We start from the raw sequence: 23,916 nt of genomic DNA on the forward strand, positions 1-23,916 counted from the left end.
GTCAGCTTCTAGGTAGCATTCACAGGATAAGTAGTAGAAAAGGAAGAGAGGAGAAAAGAATGACTCCAAGGTTTTTGACCCGAGCTACTAAAACAGCACTGTCCAACAGAAGAAATATACTGTAAGCCACACATGTTAACTTTTAATTTTCTTTTTTTTTTTTTAAGTTTAGTGATTTATTTTGAGAGAGAGCCTATGAGTGAAGGAGAGGGAGAGAGAGAGAGATAATCCCAAGTAGGCTCCATGATCAGCACGGAGCCTGACGCAGGGCTCGACCCCATGCACAAACTTGGGATCATGACCTGAGCCAATATCAAGAGTTGGTGGCTTAACTGACTGAGCCACCAGGCGCCCCACTTTTAATTTTCTTATAGTCACATTTTAATAAGTAAAGGACAAAGATGAAATCAATTTTTAAAGCATATCTTATTTAGCCCAATAAAACAAAATACTATTTCAATAAGTGATCAATACAAAAATTATTAAGATATTGTATTTTTCAAATTCTGTGAATTTTGGTGTGTATTTTACATTTACAGCACATTTAGTTCAGTCTAGTCACATTTAAGTGTTCAAAAACCACATATGGTTAGTGGCTACCATATTGGGATCTTGCAGAACTAAAATGATTAAGTGGCTTTTTCTTTCCTTTTGTAACACGGATACTAGATGTAATGGGGATGCTAGTTATAGTTTAAGTTATAATAGCAAGTCATGGGAGGCAATCCAATATTCACTCATAAGAGTCATTAATAAATTATGGTACAACCAAATAGCTTCTAAAAGCAAGATTCCCAAAGAACATTCAAGAGTATACAAAACATGTTCATAGTAAAGTGGGGCAGGGGGTGGGTAGGGAAGGATCAGAGGAAAAAATGGTATATACAAAACGATCTCATGAATAGCAATGAGAAACACACACACACGTAAGCTTGGAAAGACATATGTCAAAGTGTTAATTAATTAACATTGATCATTTCTGGGATATTAGATAGGGGAAAGACTATAGGAAGAGTATCTGACACAGGGGAATGATCAGAAGTTTTGAATATGTTACATTTAGGATGCCTATTAGACTCCCCAAGTGGAATATGTTATCTAGAGTTAAAGAGGGAGGTTCTGATCACTAATATGAATCTGGAAACTGTCAATGTTAGATAGAATTTAAAGGCAAGAAAATGTATGAGATCATTAAGAAATTGGGTTTCAACAGAAAAGAAACCAGGACCAAGGACTGCACCCTAGGATATCCAACATTTAGAGTAAGGAGGACTGTAAAGAGTCCTAAGTTCTAAGGAGGTGAAGGACCAGCCAACAAGACTGGGAAGGACAGCAAGTTAGGTTGAAAGAAAACAAAAAGAATGTGGTAGTTGTAGAAGTAGAAAATGAAAATGACCACCTTTTCAAAAGATACTTCAAGTAACATACAAGGAGAACTGAGAACTGACCAAGGTATTGACTTGAAAGTGAGTCACGGTCCTGACATGAGCAGGTTTGGTGGAGAAGTGGGCTCCAAAAGAAGTGGGTTCAAGACAGACCAGGAGGAAATGAACTGCAGAAAAATTCAACAACCACACTTGAGCATTTTGCTGTGTAGGAGGGCAAAGAAAGACCGTGTATGAGGGTAGAATCATAGCCTTATGTTCTCAGGTTCTCTCTCCCACTCTGATGTAAGTTTCTTAAAACAGGGATTGTCTGAGCCCAGTATTAACTTTTGCAGCAACGAATTAAAAATACGTGCCTAGCAACAATATAGTAATTTTACACAGGCTGGCATACTGAATGCTGAGGTAAATCAATGGATTAACATGAAAGTTAATTCATGATTCAAATCATCGATTGGTGAAAACTTCAACTCAGGGTAAACACCTCTGAAAAGTAACTGCAATCTGATAATTACTGGGTGTCATGAAGCCTAAGTAAAAATTCCTCAGTGAACGCTTTCATCAAGGATGCTTTTTCTTTTTGCCAAATTTCGCATTTAAAAACTACTAACCACTACATTTCTTTGACATTACTGCAAAGATGAAAAAATCCCAAACACTGAAACTTCAGGCAGATAACCAGTGACTTATCTGCTATGACACAATAAGACCATAGACTGTAAACCAAATCAATACAGGAGATTGTTACACTGAAAAATACAATGACAAGAAAAATCAATTCTTCTTCAAACTTCCAACATTTTACTACGTCTGGGCAAATTTCAGGCTATTGTTTCTGCACAATCAGTCTTTCAACAATGGTTCGATTTTACTGGAGAGTCCTCAGAGTTAACATATTAGGAGGCAACTCTAGATAACTATTATCAAGCCTAATATATGTTGCTTCTTGGCATAAAAAAAAAATCTTGGGCTCTTTAAGTTTCATTTAGAAAACACACATTGTTTCTAAATAGTAAGTAAAGAATTCACTTTCCAAGTTTAGCACCCAAGATTGAGAAATGATGGCCAGAGAATGGGCAGGGTAACAGAATAGTTGAGGTGATCTCTAAGAAAGTAAGGTTTTGAGGTTTTTGCACTTGGGTGTTAGCCATTTGAAAAGGATACACTGGTAACTTAGTGCAGAAGTTTCAATGTGCAAATATTGCAATCCATTTTACTCACCATAAAACGCCTTATGAAACAGTCAAAATAATTCTGCTGGTGCTGCTTCTTTACCTCATCCTATCAACTTAACAAGACTCCAGTGTCTCAACACAATCAGTGCTCTCAGTTCCTTTTCCTGGTTTACAAAATCGACCTTCAATTTCTTTTCTCTAGAACCAATCAGGCCTCTTCCTTCTGCCCTGTCTCTCCTTTAATTTTACCTGCCTTCCACCCACAGAAGAGACTGATAACTATACAATCAAGGCTCTGCAGCGGGAGAAAGGGAGAGGCAGAGGCCTCCACGTGTAGCATGATGCTTTACACTCAATAGGGATCCCATACACAGGAAGTGGGCTGCTTGCATTAAATATTATAGGGAGCCTGGGGCGCCTGGGTGGCTCAGTGGGTTGAGCGGCCGACTTCGGCTCAGGTCATGATCTCGCAGTCCGTGAGTTCGAGCCCCACGTCGGGCTCTGCGCTGACAGCTCAGAGCCTGGAACCTGTTTCAGATTCTGTGTCTCCCTCTCTCTGACCCTCCCCCGTTCATGCTCTGTCTCTCTCTGTCTCAAAAATAAATAAACGTTAAAAAAAATTAAAAAAAAAATATTATAGGGAGCCTAAAGGAAGAGGCAAACAAGAGTAAAGAGAAGGACTGACATAGGAAGCATTCATTGTGAAGTAACCCCATGTATGTCAGCATGTGTATGTTACATGTGTGGGTAATAAGGAAGAGAAAGACATTCTACAACAGAAAAAAACACAAAGAAAGTATGTGAGTTTTAAGTCAGGCAAGTGGGTGGCTCAGTTGGTTAAGCGTCCGACTTCAGCTCGGGTCATGATCTCGTGGCTTGTGCGTTCGAGCCCCACATTGGGCTCTGTGCTGACAGCTCAGAGCCTAGAGCCTGCTTCTGATTCTGTCTCCCTATCTGTCTGCTCCTCCCCTGTTCACTCTCTCTCTCAAAAATTAAGAAACATCAAAAAAAAATTTTTTAAGTCAGGCAAGTGGGACCAAGAAAGGTGGGAGGATAAAACGCTTAACAGCATAACAATAAGTCTGCCACCAAGTAAATACATCAACTCATTTACCGTTTTTTTTTTTTTAACGTTTTATTTATTTTTGAGACAGGGAGAGACAGAGCATGAACAGGGAGGGTCAGAGAGAGGGAGACACAGAATCTGAAACAGGCTCCCGGCTCTGAGCTGTCAGCACAGAGCCCGATGAGGGGCTCGAACTCACGGACCGCGAGATCGTGACCTGATCCGAAGTCGGCCGCTTAACCGACTGAGCCACCCAGGCGCCCCTCGTTTACCGTTTTTAAAAACATTACTTTTCAGTAGAATGTAAATAAAATGACTTTATCAAATTCCAACTGGAACTTGCCACTTGGTAAAAATAACCATGAAAATAAGACAATATGGGTTATTAAGTGATAAGAAAGTTACTGTCCATATGTAGTTCCTCTTTCAGCGGAAACTCCTTGAAATACAAGGTCACATCGTCCTTTGATTAATTCTGCATTGTGTTTAGTGCACCACCATGCACGTGACAGCATTCAATAGTAATCACTGAGATTGCACTTTGATTGAAGAGGACAAGACTGACCTTTGCCAACAAAGGAAAACAATGCCACCTGACTCCTGTCATACTCTAATACTCCAATTGGTAAGTTACATTCATCTGTCACTTTCTCTCCTAAGACTCTAGGGAAAACTTTAAACTTAACTTGTGGTATGTATTTGGTAACAGAAGGTTTCAATTTAGCTAAATCATTGGTGAGCTCATTCCCTTACTTAGGAATATTGAAGGCCGCATGATGGTCTGCAATTGCCTCCCCTCTCCAACACCCTTGGAATGGGAAGAAAGCACCTGAGAACAGCTCTATTTTCTAGCATGACTGTGGCTAAATCCCAGGAATCAACCTACTAACCCCCAACATAGGCTTACTTGTTGTAAAGTCATCTAGGATACAATAAGAACCAGGCATGAGACATCGCTTCTCGGCCTTTTGGCTAAGATCAAGTGTAAGAACCAGGCATGAGAAGTGGTGCTGTCTAAGCTTTCCACCCTCTTGGCTGGTCTTGTGCTGCCCTCCTCACCGTAACCCCCTGACAGAAGATGGCAAGCCTCTCTCCCTGTGCCTTTTGTCATTTAAGTATTGCTGCTCTGACTTTGCCCCCCAGCCCCACAACAGATTTTGCAAGCAGAATGGGAACCATTTATTTCCATTAATACTCGCTCCAAAGAAGGAGTTAATGAAAAAAATTGGTCCATGGTTATAGAATCTTGCTTCCATAGCGGAAATTGACAGAAACAGGGGCATTCCACAAATTAAAATAACAGAACTTTCTTCATAAAAATTTCAATAATTGCTTTCCTTTTTGCAAGGCTCACCTATTTTAAGGACGGAAGTCAAATTAAAGCAACAATTAAAGGAAAACAACGGAATGCAAGGTCGGTGAGGAAAGTGAGTAGAGCTTGTGGTGGTTCTCTGATCTACAAAGGCTTTGGAACAAGAAAGATTTAGGATAACTGCCTAGTTCCATCCTTTCTTTGCTGATTGCCTTTACTCCCATTGCCTGAGAAAATCCCCCTAGAAATAAAACCGAGCTGGTTTTCAAAACAGTCTGTGAGAAATCATAACAATCTTTGAAGTTTTGATTTTGAAGTTTCCTTCCACCTTATCCACCACTCACTGACCACATATGATTCAGAACCTCAAAACTCTCATCTCCATTAATTAGTTCCTTTATCTCTGATTTCTCTCAAAGATAAGCTTTTAAGATAATTTTTAACAAAGTTAAAGGATCGGCAAAGCAACTGAGCCAGTTCAAAATGATTTAAAAATTAAATAGTCTCTTCTATCAGAGATGGCAGCTGCTCCATGATTTTTTTTTTTCCTAAGGAAACAAAGAGATTTAATCTCTAATGTACTATAGCTGGGGAATTCAGTATTGAGTATTGTGTACACATTTTTTTTAACGTTTAAAAGTGTTTGTGTTTTCTTCATTTATATTAGCATTTAACACATACTATTGATAAAAGTAAACATTGAAGTGAATTTAATGAGCATGAAGAAACTTTCAACTAAATTTTTAGAGATATTTTCTATAGATGCACAGCTATTTTGTTGTTTATCAAATTGTTTAGCTGATTTTATTTTAAACTTCATTGTCAAATAACACCTTTCTTTTAATAATGATATTTTTGGGGCGCCTGGGTGGCGCAGTCGGTTAAGCGTCCGACTTCAGCCAGGTCACGATCTCGCGGTCCGGGAGTTCGAGCCCCGCGTCAGGCTCTGGGCTGATGGCTCGGAGCCTGGAGCCTGTTTCCGATTCTGTGTCTCCCTCTCTCTCTGCCCCTCCCCCGTTCATGCTCTGTCTCTCTCTGTCCCAAAAATAAATAAAAAACATTGAAAAAAAAAAAATGATATTTTTATTGAAAAATAAATCCCATGATGGGATGAAATCAGATTATGCTTTTATACAGAATCCTAAGGATGCTGCACCCCTCTAGTACCAAAAGGACCCATAGTTACTTCTTGCAAAGAAATGTGCCTTCCACAAGCTCATGTCTTCTAAGCAAGGGTCGTAAGGTAGTTTTCAGTTTTCCTTAGAAAATGATTCCAAAAGTAAAAAGGAATATGAGAAAGAGTATAGCTGATTTTCTTCCCATTTCTTTTCCTTCAGAGAACCACAGCAAAAAGTAATTTTAGGCTTTCTGTCCAAAAGTAATATGCTAGAGTTCTCTCTCCTCTGCATCTTTTACCACTGGTGTTTAGCAAAGAAGTTTTAAAAACTATTGTTAGATATAAATGACCTAATGCTTAGTATGGATGGATACATGTGCCATGAATTGGCTCAAATCTATGATAAACACAGGATATGAACAATAAAATAAACTATTTTTGCAGCTGTTGGCCTCAAGTCTAGTGTTATTGATTGTGGGAATATATTGTGCCTTTCCTAGGAAACCAGTGAGGGCATACCTGTCAGATTCATCTGCTGTGTCTTTTGACGCAAATGGCTTAACGGCAGATCAATGAATGACAGCATTATTCAAAACTCAGGGTTACCAGGGCTCACCTTTGCGTCTGGCGGCCCCACCATTACCCTTCAGTATCTAAAGAAACCCAGGATGATTCACATACGAGGTAACTAATGGAATTTTTGCATTCCCAAATCAGTTTTGTTTAATTAACTTCATTTGACATGAGCCGTTCACTAAAAATATTAAACTGAGAATTGTGTCACTTTATAAGGCTCAGATCCATACCTCAGAGTTTTAAATGTTTGAATTGGTGAAACACTACTCTCTAATCTGATTTTTCCTCATTAATTATGCAGGGGATGGCTGCACCCACCGAATTAGGTCAAAATTTCATAGTGTCTGTAGGCAATCACCAGTTTAACTTATAGTTGTCAATAAAAATATCCAATGTGTGAATTTAATGTTGATAAAATCAGCCATACATTTTGTAAGCTTTCTGTGGTGGGCAGGATAAAGTCTCGAAAGATGCCTCTTTCCTAATCCCTAGAATTTGTAAAATATGCTGCTTTACAGGACAGAAAGGACTTTGCAGATGTGATTAAGGTTAAGGACCTTAAAATGGAGAGATTATCCTGGGTTATAAAATCAGCCTAATCTAATCACATGAATTCTTTAAAAGTCAAGACTCTGCCCCAATTGCAGAGAACCAGAGAGATGGCTGCATGAGGATTCCTTCAGCATTTGCTAGCTGTAGAGAGGAAGGAAAGTGGCCATGAGCCAAAGAATACAGGCAGTTCATAGAAGCTGGAAAAGATGGGAAATGGATTCTCGCCTAGAGCCTCCAGAATGGAATGTAGCCTTTCTGATACTTTGACTTTGTAGTCCATTGAGAGCTGTGCCAGACTACTAACCAACAGAGCTATAAAATACCGTATTCTTTAAGCCACCATGTTGGCTAAATGTGTTACAGCAACAAATGAAAACTAATAAACTCCCTACTTATTATATTGTTGTAATCCTTCCTTTTGCAGGGGAGAAGTAGGTTGAAAAGTTGACTAGGAAAAAGGGCTCACCTCCAACTAGGGAGAATGCTGCCATGATAATGAAAACCGGCCTATGAGAGTGTGGGCGTCCAGGTTCTAGCCCTGGCTCTGCCATTAAAAGAACAAAAAAACAAAACAAACAATAACAAAAAAAAAAAAAAAAATTGGGGCAAAGCACTTAACCAGTCCCTTACAAGTTGAACCGCTTTCTCTCATTGGAAAAAAGAATGTTTATTTTCAGGTCTATCTTCTCCATACAGCTTCTTCTAATTCTTTTGGATACTAGTTTCATTTAGCTTGTTGTCTTTCTGGTGACAACCAAAGTGATGCTTCTCCTGCCATAGTCCATCGTCTCATGATGGTAAACTCTACAGACCTGCCATTTTCATATTTTGAGCAAGAACAAGTTTGAGTATCTGTAAAACTTAAAACATTCTTATTATGACATAGGAATAAAATGAAAGAATAAAATGAAAACTCTCCTAAGACAATTTTTAAAACCCCCTGCCTAAAACTGCTTGGAATTACTTCTTAACTCAAGGATAAAAGAAACTGTAATAATCTTCACAGTATACTCTCTATAAACTGCCACCCGTATCTGTTAAGTCAGCAGGAAAATATCTTCATGGTTATATTAAGGGCTCAAAATTACAGAAGTATTTTTTAATTACAAAGAGTTAGTTACTCAATAGATTAAATTATATCACCCAAAACATTAATACAACAATGAGCAAAAATTTCATGGAACATAGCTTGGATATAAAAGTTTCCTTTTTAACACAAGCATTTGGAAAGAGGTTTTCAATAAAAGAATTTTTCAAAGTATGAAAACACTTTACACTGACTTAATTTCTTTAGTATTTAACCTACCATGATCTAAGTTATGCAATATATGTAGTAAGGTAATTATGTAATGTAATATTAATGTAATGTAATTTATTAAGTACATTACTGTAATGTAAAAATGTAATATATGTAATACATATCTCAATATGTAGTAAATAAGTCATAATATCTCTCTACTTCTCAGGAACTTTTTAAAAAAGATTTTATTTTTAAGTAATCTCTATACCCAATGTAGGGCTCAAATCCACAATCCTGAGATCAAGAGCCACAGCCCTACTGACTAAGCCAGCCAAGTGCCCCAGGAATTTTTTTTGATAGCAATTAACTAGCAAATTTTCAAACACATGAACAGGATTAAGTATTCTAAACATAAAGTAATTAAAAGTCAAAGTAGTTTAGCATGTTTTCAGAATAGAACTCATAAATAAGCATTTATGATATTTAAGACAGAAATTCTTCACGTACAAGTAGTTAAATTTAAATTTTTTGGCTTTTCACACTCCCTCACAACTCTATTTCTTACAGATTCTCTGTAGAAAGGTGAGTGAAGGGTATCACCAGTCCACTAAGTATCACACAAAAACAAAGGAAGGTATATTCTAGAAGATGCTGAAAATAAAACAAAAATTTTAATCAATGTCTCTCTAGAAATGGACTAAACCATTTAAACCATTGACCCACATCTCAAAAGAGCCACCTGTTTACTTCCACACACAATGAAGGTTCAGTTACATTAAAATTGGGGGAGAGGGGCTCTCTACTCCATCCACTCTACTCTTTTTCTTTCTTTCTCTTGCAAAGCTATCCACTAATTAATTAGAAACTGCCTTCACCTACCAACTTCATTTATACACAGTAGCATGGTCTGCATAGACATACTCAACCAGTCCTGTGGAAATCAAGAAGAGGAAATAAATGCAAGACTAATCTTGTCATATGGACAGAACTCTCATAATGCATCGAGACTCAGAAGCAGGCTGGGAGGAAGAAACCTGCCTTGTGTGTCATCATTTATTGTCTATCAAAGAGGCATACCATAGTAGAAAAATTGAAACACAAAACTAACTTTTCAAGGGAAATGTTTGTTCATGGCTCTTCTAGGAGAATGTTGTAAGTGGTTCTAAAGTATTCTTGTCATAGAGCTGAACTCAGCTGGCTTATCATTAAGAAGCATGAATATGCATTAAAGGAAAACTTTTATAAAGCCCTAATTTCATTTAACATGACAATAGGAGCATTGTTTTTACTATCAAATTGTGAGTTATTTAGAAAAGCATTAAAAGCATAAAATAAGTATGAAATGGTAGTTATTAATATACTTGAAGCTTCATACATCTCCCTGTAACTGAATCTTTGTTGCTATAATGGAAGTTTTAATTTCTCTAACAATGCAAATTCTCAATGCAACCTGGCCCTTCTTTTCTAGTATCTGCCCATGTCATCTTGACCTTTAAAATGTTAATATTTAAACTGGATAAAATGTACAAACTACCAATAAAAATATATAATTTACAGACTTAAAAACAGTGACGCTTGTCAAAATATTTTAGGGAATTTATGTATTTCAAATAATTTGTAATCAAAAGCTCTACTGTGTTTGCTAATGCTGCTTACCAGGGAGAGTAGCAAGCATTACATTGTGCATTCAGTTATTTTTATAACTGTGTTTGCTAATGCTGCTTACCAGGGAGAGTAGCAAGCATTACATTGTGCATTCAGTTATTTTTATAAGCCTATCTCACATGCGTACACACACACACAAACACACACTTTGAGTACAAACTGTAAGTCTATTCCAGGTAATTGGATGAAATGCTCCCATATACTATGATTTCAGTTATTAGTATATCTTAGAAAGAAGAAACCATTCACATACCTAAAACAGAATAATAGAGGCATTTAGTAATTCTCTGATATGCAAAACAAGGCACTCACCTTCCATTTCTAGGGACATCTGAAAGTGCGCTGGAAACCGAGCAACGGGAGAGGGGCTTTATTGCGGGGTGAATCATCCCCACGTAAAAGCTCTGAACAACCCCTGTATGCATACTGACATCATCAGGAGAGACTTGGAGGCAGAGGATACTATGGTAACCAAGCAATGTGCTGGGAGACAGAAGCCTTTAATTGCTTTAACAACTTCCTGGGGCTCAAGCTACCAGGCTCAGATTTGCTAAGTGGGAAGTGAAGATTGTCACAGAAGCGGCAAATGTGACACAGAGCAAGGGGACTCAGTGAATTTTGAATCTATTCATTGAGACACGACTTTTTAATGACAAATGTCATTACATGATTCCACTAGCAATATTCATCTCACAGCTGAAGCTCTGACAAAGTCACAGGTCAATAAATAATGCTCCCAGGTAGCAACAGTGTAAGTATTCATAGATGGTTTTCTCACTTAACGAGCATTAATATTATCGCATTATAAACATCCTTTTCCTTGAGGATGAATACTTGATTCCATCTGAAAAGAAAGCTCACTTCTGTGCCTTCGGAGGTCAATGTGCTGATAACAATGAAAACTGATTCTATTTACTTCTCCAGGAGGCAGCAGCTGCCCGTTCCATTTATCTCCAAGCTCCAGGAAAGCCTTGCCAATACATCACTTATCCAGGAAACACCTCCAGCGAAATGCCTAATTATGACACCCAGATAAAATCAGAAGAAATCTGCTGTCTTACTGCCACACAGTCTTTTTGATTAAGTCTCTTCTATCACACACAGAATTACTTCTACTTGTAACATTCCCTAAAACTACACATAATTTAAATCTCCCTTTGAACTATTTGTCCTCCTCCACATCTGTCACCCACGTTCGTGGGAATACAATCCCTTTAAAAAATACCAGGTTTAAAGTAATTGCTTAAAATAACAACACTTCAACATCAGACTGAATCTGTAATGATATACCATGCTTATTCGATCAGATGTGATGCTTTAATAAGTATACAATTTATCATCTGTGGTATAAAAACTATTGTTTTCTTCTCCATGAAGATTGGATTGACATGTTTTTTAAACAATACCCCGGTCTAATTTTTCTACTGCAGATACTGTAATCGTAACGCAAGTAACTTGGCAGATCATCTTTAAGATATTCATAACGCAATAAAAAATGAAGGTTGTCATTCTGTACAGTATACTTAGATCTAAGCTACTTCAAAGAAACTATTATTATCTCTATTTCAATCTAGATGAGGTGCGGCCTGCCTTTTAATGTTTCCCTTGTGAGTAAACAGTGTACAAATGCATAGCGATAATACTGCTTAAAAAAATAGTAAAATAGAATACAACAGCACCGATTTACAACCCGGAATAATGTAGAGAATTTATACTCATTGACAAGTTGGACTTTTCACTGCTTGTAGAGGTTAGGGAGAATTGTGAAAGTAGAATAGTCAGCTGTCACAAAAAAACACGAAATTCAGGGTTCCTTAACTTTGGTAAGATGAAAAAGCCTTCCAACAAAATGGAATTACTCCCTTCATTTTACTTGTTCTTCCTGAGATCCTCAGTTTGAGAAGCAAAATATGCATACTTTATCATGATATAAATGAAAATGTAAATACATATGCAAAGTGTACCATGATATAAGTGACAATAGTTTTATATATATATATATATATATATATATATATATATATATATAAATATATATATACACACACACACACATATATATTATATATGTGATTCATGTTTTAAAATAAATGTATTTGCTTACCTGAATATGCATTGGAAAATGTCTAGAAGTTACATATCCAATTACAGACTGAGAGTATGCTCCAATTTTTACTTTATATAATAGTTTTATACTTTTAAGTGTTTTTCTTACCCATGGATATGAATTACAACTGTAATTCAAAAAATGGAAAATGTGTTTGAACTTGTTATTCTATTCTACTTGCTCTCAGAGAACACCAATGACAGCTTTAGTGGACTATATCCTAATACACCAGCCAGACAATTTTAAGGTTGCTTTAAACAGTTCTCAGAAGGAAGATGATCCACCTGTCTAAACAGAATTGGATGGGAAAAGCAAATAAAGGCTATCTGGACAACACACACACAAAAGGGAGAAGGTGAATGGACTTTTGTAGAAAACTGACAGTCAAAAAGGAATAGTCCAACAGTAAAGCTAGTTTGTTACATTTTTTTTAAAAGGTACAGCTTAAAAAACAGTATATCCAAAAGTAAGGCCAAAGCAAGAGATTTCCGACCAAAGGGCTGAACGCAACATGTAAGACCACCAGCAGGAATAGAAATCAAGTGTCACTGAGACAAATGGCCCCAGGTAGCCAGATTATGGGTCTTATTAAAGATGCCTACTTTAGGGGCACCTGGGTGGCTCAGTCGGTTAAGCATCCGACTTCAGCTCAGGTCATGATCTCATGGTTTGTGGATTAGAACCCCGCATTGGGTTCTGTGCTGACAGCTCAGAGCCTGGAGCCTGCTTCAGATTCTGTGTCTCCCTCTCTCTCTGCCCCTCCCCTGCTTGCATTCTGTCTCTCTCTCTCTAAAATAAATAAACATTAAAAAATAAAGTTAAAAGATGTCTACTTTACAGAAAAGAAGCGTAATCTCTCCAACTTCCATTCCCTAACCCCAGGCTTCATTTAGTTTTTATTCTCCTTTTAATCTACAAATCATTTTCTCATCAGTGTTCTATTTCCTCTTGCCACTCCAATACACTTTATAATCAGTGCAATCTCACCACCTTCTTAGAGAAGATTATAAATGCTTTCCTAAATTGACAACTTCGTACAAAAATCACTACCTCTTCCTTGGATCCCTGAGGATCTCACAGAGAAGCCCTGTGAAGTACACACCTACATTAAGCCACTCACAGCACAGAGCTGGGATCAGGGACAGAATCTACCCAATGACAGCATGAGCTCCACCAAGCTCTGACATATTCTTGCTGGATAACTGTACACCCCTTTAATTTGTCCTAAACATCAGAAAATCTACTTCTTATTTCCTAGCAGATCCCAAGGCTTCACAGATATTCAACAATATTATAATTTCTCAAACTGAAAGAAAACCAAAGTTAGAAGGTGAAAATACTCTTCCAAAAACAACAACAACAACAACAACAACAACAAAAGACAGCATTTTTCCCAAAGAAGTCACCCCTTGACTACCAAAGTATGATCAATCTCATATAATTCCCATGCAACCACCGTAATCCTTCAATCAAAGTTTAGTGTTCAAAAAGCCCTGGGCTGACCCTGTTTCTTTAACTAAAGTAAATTTATGTTGGCAAGTGCTGATTCAGAAGCAAATGGGGGTTAAAGTGCCACTTTTGAGGAGATGTTCGGCCAGGATTTCTAAAGCCTTAACAGTCAGCCACAGTAGCCAGCCTACCTCCTCCCCCAAATCACTTTTCTGATGATATATATAAACACCCTTAATCCCAAATCAGCTCTGCCTCATAATTTACATTGAATTTCTAGCCCAGATGAGCAATGTTCTTGGCTCCTCTGGTCTTAAAACAACCCTTTTCCTAATTTCAGTTAAACATCTACAAAAACAATCAAAAATGACAGTGGCATATGGGATTATACTAGCATTTGGGTTCAAATTAGTTCACTAAAACAAATTCATACTGATTTAATTAAAAGAAAAAAAAAGTATCACAAGAACTTCCAATGGCAAAAGGGTTGTAACTCCCCATTGTCCTTAAGTCCAGTCAGGGGCCAAATTTCAGTGATCTATCTCCTTTCTGTTCCTGTCCCATAGTTGCCCCTCTTATGCAGCCTTCTCCATCAGTCCTCCCATAGTGCTGTGGTCTCGGGTCTCCCTGACTTCAGTGTCTTGCTCACTTCTTTAATCATTTCATGCATCACTGTGTCCTTAATGAGTCATCACAAAACATTTTCTTACCAGGTTACCACAAAAATCCAACATCCTAACAGGCCCCTTGTGAGCCACGGAATCAACTGCAGATTTCACAGCTTCACTATAAACCCATCTTTGTCAAACCTACCTCCTTGAGCTACATAGTCAATGAACTAAATACAGCCAATGAGGTACATACAGCCGGTGAGGCACACTAATATGTCCTCATCCTTTCCCTCCTCCAGGCCTTTGCGCTTTCTGTCTCTTCCTCATGAAATCCCACACCTACTTCCTGATCCACAACTCCTCCTGTCTCTCCTCCCTATCAATCTAACAATCCTCTACGGCCCATCCCTTCCATCAGGAATGGGTTCCTCTTCAGAAACACCAGTGTTCTCTATCTTACTAACTGCATTTAAAGCATTCCACTGTCTAGTTATTAGCATGTGTCTTATCTCCCTGCTCCATTTAACCTTCTGAAAGGTAGAGACAAAAGTCTGTATTTGCCTCTTATTCTCTACATGGCACCTTGCCTTGCATCTGGCATTCATTCAATAAATACTTATCAGATAAATGAACAAAAATTTATTATGTCTTAATTTTTTTTCATTTTCCAGAGTGTTTAAGATGAAATTATTGCACTTAATCTTTGAAACAAGCTAGCAGGGTAGGTAGGGTAAAGTAGAAATTGGAATTTCACTTTTAGAAGTAAAAATAAGAAGCAGAAGCTCAGAATGATGCCATGAATTCTCTTGTGTCACACAGCTTCTAGATTCCCCGATTTCCCAACATGTTCCCCACCTGGACATCCACTACTTCCAATGGCAGCCAGAAAGGAGGTGCCCTCATATTCCTACACAGTGGATCTGCTGTTTCTGAAGAATTCAGGCCAAAATGGCCTTAATTTTTCTATCTTACCAACGATCCATGGCATAGTCATGCATTCACCATAATATTCTCAAGTCAACTTACAAAGCTTGGGAGAAACATCTTTTGTTACAATTTATCTCCCTGTATCTAGCTACCATCATACAAAGGCTGCTTCCTCTGTTTCATCCTACCTTCTCAGAGTAACCGATATGCTGGGCAAGCCCCTGACTTTGCTAAACATCAGTTCCTCATTTTCAAACAGGGAAGAAGAGTACTACCTCGTATTGTAGTTATGAAGACAAAGATAAGGCACAAAGTACCAGCACAACACAAACACTCAGTAAGTAGTAGTTATTAAAATTAACGAAAATGAACAAAACCACAGAGAAGCAGATTATGCCACCATCTCTGAAAAGCTTCCTTTGTATTCCAGAAAAGTGTTGTAATTAGATGATGAGGAAGTAGAAACTGACCAAGTAAGGGCCCTTAAGAACTTGACTAATCAAGTAGCCGGTGGGGGTGGGGGTGGGGGTGGGGGTGGGTGGGGGCTCAGTCTTTTGGTGTTTAAAATGGGGATGTTGGTCTTTTCCAGGCTAATATTCCATGTGTGGAAGCATTCTATAGAATGCAGTTTTTTTTCATTTCCTCCCCACAGATACCTGCCCTCTTTTGCAACCAAGCCCAGCAGAGGACCCAATGTGTGGATTCTTTTCTCACTTTATGTAACAGACTGAAATTATTCAAAGTTTTATCCTTAAAGAATTTTAATTTTGCTTTCATTTAAAGATCCAGAACTAGATCTTTATACTACCTCTGAACTCACTCAAGAGTCAATTAATGTTTTCCCAAAGCTAAACACAGATTATAAAGCCTTCAATGTTTTGAATCTAAAAGTCAAAGGAATTACAGATGATGGCTTAGTCTAATACCAAAAAGTTATTTCAACATTTCGTGATTCTAATTTTGATTATGATTCCCAGAGGAAGCTCTGGATTAAGTTCTAATACACTTTTTCTAAAGAAGCCAGTTTAAAATAAATTCCCATTTTAGTCTCTCAATTAGTGAAACTTTAAAATACATTTTCCCTAGGATACAAATAAAGAACTCTGAAGGAAATGTAGAGCATTTGTATGAATCACAGCATAGATATTGTTTTCGTGAAATAAAAGGGAGCATAAGCAGGGTTAAAGAAGCTGCCTGCAGTCTAAGGAGACCAACGGAGCTGAAAGGGTCTGACAGCAGGATGTGGGTTATAATGCTTCTGAATGAAATCCTTTTGTGCAAGGGTCTCACAGAGGGCATCCAGGCAGGACTGTGTGTTTGGATTGAAATTAATCAACCGGTCAGTTCCACAATGCTAAGATTCCTTCCGTTTAACTGATTAACGCAGGTTTACAGGCAGCTCCCAAATGATGTCAATAGCTTCTAAAAGGTCAAATGCAGAAACACACAGCAAATGTCCTAGAGTAAAAAGCACCAATAACTTCTTCCTCTATAATTTGCTGGGTGTGACTCATTATGCAGTGGATTATCCCTTTTTAATCAACTGCCCTGGTTTTCTTTTTCTGTTCATTTTCCCCCAAAAGCTAAAACATATTTCTACATCTTAATGATATATACACATTACAAGATTGCCTATTGTATTCTACAGTGTATCGGACTAAAACGATATAAGTGGTCCAGCTTCAGCATCACATTTTGCATGGGGGGTAGAGGATGGAGCAGAAAAGAGCAGAAGCCGAACTATTCTAGTCTAGTCAATAGGGGCCAACTACAAGCAAACCATTATCTGTGTGATTAAAGCAAATTCACACACAAAAAGCTACAGCCCTAATAAATGCCACTGTCAAGTAATAGATGCTCAGGATATAGCATTACGAAAGAGGAAGAACCACACCAGGTGGAAAATTACATCTGGGTTCAAAACTATGAATTCTAGCCCTTCAAGAGCTTCTTTAAAGTCCACTGTTTCATTGTCTTTCCCAAGGGACTGAATGCATTCTTGTAAAATATTAATCATGCATGTCTTGGGCACTGAGTTGAAAAGGCAAAGGGAAGAGAAGATAAGCCAAGAATACTAGAGTGTAGTGATCAGGACCAGGGCTTGTCTGACAATGCTATAGGAACAATAACTGTGGCCCAGAGACTCAGAGTGGTTCCAAGAACTCAACAGAGCCCCCTCCCACCCATTAATGTCCCTGACCTTCAGTTGTGAAAAGGGAGGCATTGTTGCACAGGTTCCTAGGGCACAGCACTGGGTCTAAATCTCAGCTCTGTCACCTCCATTCCTGTGATCTTGGACAAGCTTTCAACCTCCCTGGCATCACTTTTGTTACCTATAAAATTAAGGAAAGAATAATCCTACCTCTGAATGTAGTTGAGAGCACTTCTAGGAAACAGTCACATTTTTAGGTACTGAGAATACACAGTGCTGAACACACCACACAAGGTCACTGCTCTCAGGAAGCCTGCATTCTGGGATGAGAGATAAAACAATAAAAAATTATATAAATAACATAATTTTATATGTATAGAAAAGGGCTGTGAAGAAACTTACAGGATGAGAAGATAAGAAACTGACTGAATGGGAAGATGACTTAGATACACTTGTCAGAAAAACCTGAACCTCAGAAGAAATGATACTTGAATAAGGAGAAGGAGCAAGATGTGTAAAATAACTGATCAGGAAGACTAAAAGTTTTAAAACAGAAACAAGCTCATAATGTATGAAGAACATAAAGAAGCCCAATGTGGCCGGAGGACAGAGAGCAGTGAGCAGTTAATGTAGATACCTATTAGACTAGTAAGTGAAGAAGCCAAGTAATGAACTCATGAATGGTGCTCGGGGTAGAGGATAGAACTGGAAATGTAAATTTGGGAAACATCTACTTAACAACCAGCACAATGTCTGAACATTATGATTATGAATAACCAATCTCTCTATTCCCACTTTTTAAGTAACTGAATTGACACCTGCATTAGGGATACTGTCAGCAAAACAGAAGGAAGAGAGAAGACTGGTAGAAGTGGATTAGTTTAGGGAGAATGAATGTTTCACGTTGACTGCCAACTTCTACAAAATTCCGGGCATTCTGTGTTGAGCAGGATTCTGAGGCCAAGTATGAGCCTGGGTAACAATGTGTTCCAATATATGCAAGATATATAAATGGTAGCATATTTCCAAGGCTCTAGAATTCTAGAGCAAGGCTCTAGAATTAGCTGTGTTTGTTCACTATAAATTTCATTTAAATTTTTGGTACTTTTTTCTTATAATAATATAAATTACATACCATTACTATTCCTATTACGTAATTACGAAACCTGAGGCTGAGAGGGAATAATTTATTTGCCCAAAGTGACCAGCCTTCAAATAATTAAAACTAAGAACCAAATCTGGGTATCTCTAACTCCTGAGACCATGCTCCTACCCACTGTAATATATTCATGTAAATTTGCTAAATAAGTCCTTATATGTATTCCCCTAACTGCACTTTAAGGGTCTTTCCAGCTGAGCTTAGCACATCTGGCTCCAGGATGGAATGTCTTGTTCAATCATCTCTCTAATTCTGGCATGTTCGCTGGTTTCTAAATTAACATGTTGCTTTCTTAAGGAAGCATCTTGGCACAATTCTTTTTCTGTGCCGATGTTAGTGGAAAACATCCTAGTTGTTAAAATATCAAATCCTATTTGATTATTAGGTAATTTTGTAAGCAAAATGACTTAATTTTAGCAACTGTCAGAGTTCCAAGTTATTTTAGCAATCACCTACCTATTCTTCAGCTGATGGCTTCCCATCTAGCTGCATTCACAAGCCCACAGATACCCTGTATCAATGAAGTTACTGCTATTGTTATTGTTACCCCATCCTGACACACAAAAGCAGATTCATATACTTTGACTAAAGAAAAGAAATTTTTAGGAATTTAATGTCCTAAGGAATACTTTTAATTTCAAGGATTCTAAGGCACTGAGAAATAAAAACTCTTGTGTAGGTTACAGACTAACCACACCATAGGCAGAAAAGCTAAATATATTTAATCTTGAATTGCCTTGTCCTTTCTTCCCGCCACCATGCTTTCCTTTGCACTTATTTTCTGTGAGAGGGCTTCATAACAGGAAAAAAGTATGCCACATACTACATTGATCTAATTCCAGCAAACTACCCAGAATTTGAATTTTTATTAGCAAGAGCCATAGGCAAAAGCAATAATGCACGATACCTAACAGAGTGGTTAGTTTTATTCATGAATTCATGCTGGGTTAAGGAAAAAAAAAAAAAAGAAGAAGAAGAAGAAAAGCCAACTTCAAAGCACTACTGAAAGATGATTAACTCTCTAGCCACAAATGAGAATCACAAGCTACTTTGATGTGTGAGAATTTTTAGTGCCTAAATTAAAAAAAAAAAAAGGACATCTACAAGTTTAACCATTTGAAAAAAATCCAATGATATACTTCTTTTGCATTTTGAAAACCAGTAATTACCTGAGGGAATAAACAAGATTAGAACTCAGCCTCAGAAATTAAGCCTTAAATGCATTAACACACAAACAATATTCCTCCTTCATCATACAGTTCAGGGGCAAAATGCCAGCTCTAATACACTCAGTACAGGAAACAGAACTCTTTACATTGGCATTTTCTGATTCACCACCCCACAAGGTACTCTGGTCATTAATCAAGCTACATATGCAACTTCATCTCAAAAATCCAGCAAAGTTGAAATCAGGAGTGTTACTCAAATGTACAAACCATGTGGGAGATCCTTATAAAGACTATGGTTGTATGAAAATTTGTGCCAACATTAACTTGAAACTAACATTGACAATGATCTATAATTGCTAATCCTGGAACCCTGAGCAATCTCTATCATTTATAGAGTATATGTCATGGTCTGTTTTCACACAAAAATTGAGAATTATTATTTAGTATGTATAATTCTCAAAGGCTGTGTGAAATAGGCCATGGAATATCCTGTATAAATTTCAAGAGAAAATGGAAATCACTAAAAAGAGAAGTGAATGGATTAAAATGTGGGATTTTTCTTAACAATGGTTCAAAGATATGGGAAAGATGTAAGGCTGATACCATGAATTTTAAATGGTTTTTAACATGTAAACATATTAGATCTGATATTATTTATTAAGATACTTATATTTACCAATCTGAACAAGTTTAAATATTGTTAAAAATTAAATGCTGTAACATTACATTTTCTATTTCCTATCAAATTGACACATCTCTATCAATAACTACTTGGAAAAATATGCAAGACAATCTCAAAAAAAAAAGTCACTGTGCACATTATGCAAGATGAAAATGCAGCTTTTAAAAAATACTCTGTCTGACATTCAGTTCTGTATGCTGCTACAGCAGGTCAAAAGCCATTAGCCACCTGCTGGAAACACATACTAGGAAATAAAATGCCCTTCAAAATTATTTTGCATACAATATTCTCAATGTAAAATGGGTGAAGTTATATTCTAAATGTTTTAAAATGTGATGCCTTGAAAGGAAATACACTCACCATGCCAGAAGTTAATTTCAAAATAAGATTTAATAAGGGTCATATAATTTGGAGTATTCACATTAGATAAACAAAGTACCACGTCTACTATGAGAGAAATGAATACATAAATGAAAACATATAATAACCAAGCAGCTCAACACAATGGCTACCCCTGTCTCTTTTTCCAATAAAGTGACAGACTTAATTTGATTCCTGGGATTCTTAGGACATTCTCTCTCACCATTCAGTAGTCTTCTGGGGACTGACCCAACAGTCCTTTTTTATCAATAAGACATTCTACAAGTCATTCAGAAAAAGGAAGCAAAACACCAGCCTCTGTGCCACTGCACATAAAGAATTCACAACCCTGTCTTGTTTAACATTTTGAAACTTGGCAATGAAGTATATAGCTCAATATCATTAATATATTAATAGGTTCTATTTGCAATTATTAGATGACGGGTCATGTGGCACTTTGTATAGCCAGGTACTAAACTCAGTACATGACATAATCTTAATGCATTTAATCCCCACAACAACTTGATGATAGAGGTATTATCCTATCAGTATTTCACAAATAAGGAAATTAAGGCACAAAGAGGTTGAGGAATTTGCTCACAGTGATACAGAAGCAGATGGCTACATTTCAAGGAGGGAAACTTAGTTTATAAAATGTGAAGTCCTGATGTGATGGGCAACCACAGGAAAGAAAACAAGAGGCCTAAGTCAAGGACAGCCAAAAGAAAGGATGGAAGAGAAACAAAGGCTTTTTCTTTTTCTCTATTTTCTATTTCTATTTATTTCTGTTTACTATCTTCTCTAATCTTACTGATGGTGGTGTGCTTAATAAACAAAATAAAGAGGTAACAGAATTGTAATCTGGTTTGCAAAGGCAAAGGTGACTTCCACTTAATCACTAGGAAGATCACATTTTCTTGTCTTACTTAAAAGATGGATTTCTGTTTTGTGGACTGCAAATACCCAATCTCACTGCTCAAGCCCTGAGATTACATCCAATGGATAAATACACATTTTGGTATCATGTCAGATTCGCAAACTGTGGAGGCAGAAATGGGTTTGTAAGAGTCCTATGTTATTCACCTATAAACCTGGTTCCTAAGATAGGAGCGCCTGGCTGGCTCAGTTGGTTAAGCATCCAACTTCGGCTCAGGTCATGATCTCATGGTTTGTGGGTTCGAGCCCCACATCGGTCTCTGTGCTGACAGCTCAGAGCCTGGAGCCTGCTTTGGATTCTGTGTGTGTGTGTGTCGCTCTCTGCCCCTCCCCCACTCATGCTCTGTTTCTCTCTGTCTCTCAAAACTGAATAAATGTTAAAAATAAAATAAATAAATAAACCTGGTTTCTAAGATGGATCAAGGGCAACTCTTGGAGACTGACTTCAAAAAGGGTCAGTGGAGTTCCCAGGCTGTTAGCTCTAGAGAGGTCTCAGCTTCCCTGGTGTTACCCTCACTGACTTGAGCCATGCTAAATTTGTTTGTAAGAAATCTTAAACTGGCTCTCCAATATAAGGGCCCAGTGATCTTTCCAGGGCCCTAATCCAAAACCTATCATCGGATCATGAGAGGTTTTGTTGGTGCAACTGGGTATTTGAATTTTCTTTGATTACTCAACAAATAAAACAACAACAAAAACATTTCCCCTTAAAACACAACATTGGAAGCCTGTAAATCTTCAAACACAAATTAAACAAAATACCTCTTTGTTAATAAAACATGGAATCATACAAAATGCATCTGTCAAAATGAAGATTCTAAAATATTTCAGTAAAAAATTCACTAAATCTCAGATAATAAGGTTGGAAAAGATTCCTTTTTCCACACCCCAAACAAAGGAAACTGAATCCCTGCCTTGACTGGAGACTGTTGCTATTTGTTTTATGGATAAAGGCCAAATTATGCATATTTTTGTGACTTCAGTCAAGATTCAAGGTCAGTCACCAGATTTTCTCCCACACCAACAATACAGCAGCAGCATGAATTCAGATGTTCCTCATTCATTTCACCGTGAGTCTTTAAATTTGTTTTCCCTGTCAGAGTAGCTAAGATTTCTTCGTTTGTCAAAAGGGTAGCCATTAAGAAAATCACTTAGCTAATAAACAAGGAAATTAGCTAGCAAGCCTGATACAAAGCAGATAGTCCCAACACAAACAGCAATCTACACACAAATTAAGGCTGTAAAGAGTTGCTCTGATAAGCACTTTTAAACTTAGTGGCACTCAAACAACTGAGCATCTCTAGTATTAGGGGTCAAGCAGCAGTTTTAAACTTTTCTTCTTGCCTCACTTGGTGGCCACAAAGATCTCAATAATAAGTACAGAGTTTTACCTAAGGGTGTGCTGAGAAAGATACAGCAGTAAGCAAACAGAATAATTATGAGGGCAACATAACCCATCTTCCTTTCCAACCATTTTTCTATTCTTTCATTTGTCGCTGTTTAGAGGAACCAGCTAACATATATTTAATTTTGTGAAAAGTCACATAACCTAAGTAAGTAACAGTGGAAATAAAATCATCACTCTCATGAAACATGTTGTCAGATTTTGAAGTGCGTGGTTATCAAGCAAAACATCAACATCAGAATTTACATAGTTACATTTTACATGTCCAAATGATACACATTTTTAAAGCTGATAATCTTTAATTTATACACACAACAATTTTTTGGTGGGGAACAGCATAACTAAATACTTGTAAATTTCACTAAATTTCACATATAATCAAATGGCTTCAGTTTTCTACAAAAGTTAAATTTTTAGTAAAAGTCTACATTAGAAATACTACAGATTAAGAAGAATCTGCTATTATAATCATACTAATATCTTCTAATTTTAAGGACAGAAAAATCTCCCTCATCTAATCACTTCTAATAAAATGCTTGAAATGCTTTGTTCAATCCTAGATTTAATAATTCCTACCTTTAGTTGGTTGAAAATGTATCTAAATCAGTAAGAACCCACTTCTGCCAATTCATTCCAGGAAAATATTCATTTCCACCAGCCAAATCACACCTCTGCTCCAGGCTGGGTCATTCTTGGACTTTATTAAGAAGAATGTTCTGCCTCTACTCCCATCTTTGTGAGACCTGGTGATCACAGTCAGTCCTGTATGACCCTCAATATACCAGAAATAGAAGATAACCGGAAACAAAACATGTTTAAATGATCATTTAAATTAGCCCTATAAAATAGAAAAGTATGAGTCTCAAGAAGT

General features: G+C 37.3%; 1 protein-coding gene across 16 annotated transcripts in view; it reads right to left on the bottom strand.

Moving 5' to 3' along the window:
* PAM (peptidylglycine alpha-amidating monooxygenase) overlaps positions 1-23,916 on the bottom strand; it is a 287,568-nt gene that overhangs the window by 224,716 nt on the left and 38,936 nt on the right. Inside the window, exon 1 of one of the 16 annotated variants that reach the window (XM_086689655.1) lies at positions 17,545-17,654. The exons of 14 other annotated variants lie outside the window; for them this stretch is intronic. The gene's annotated coding sequence lies outside the window, so the exon portion shown is untranslated. Of the gene's footprint in view, positions 1-10,400; positions 10,423-17,544; positions 17,655-23,916 lie in introns of those variants that run through there. One more of the 16 variants, XM_086689726.1, reaches the window with a different exon arrangement.

The sequence above is a fragment of the Puma concolor genome, chromosome A1 (assembly GCF_028749965.1).
Source record: "Puma concolor isolate L17-30 chromosome A1, mPumCon1.1.hap2, whole genome shotgun sequence".
NCBI classification, from domain to species: Eukaryota; Metazoa; Chordata; class Mammalia; order Carnivora; family Felidae; genus Puma; species Puma concolor.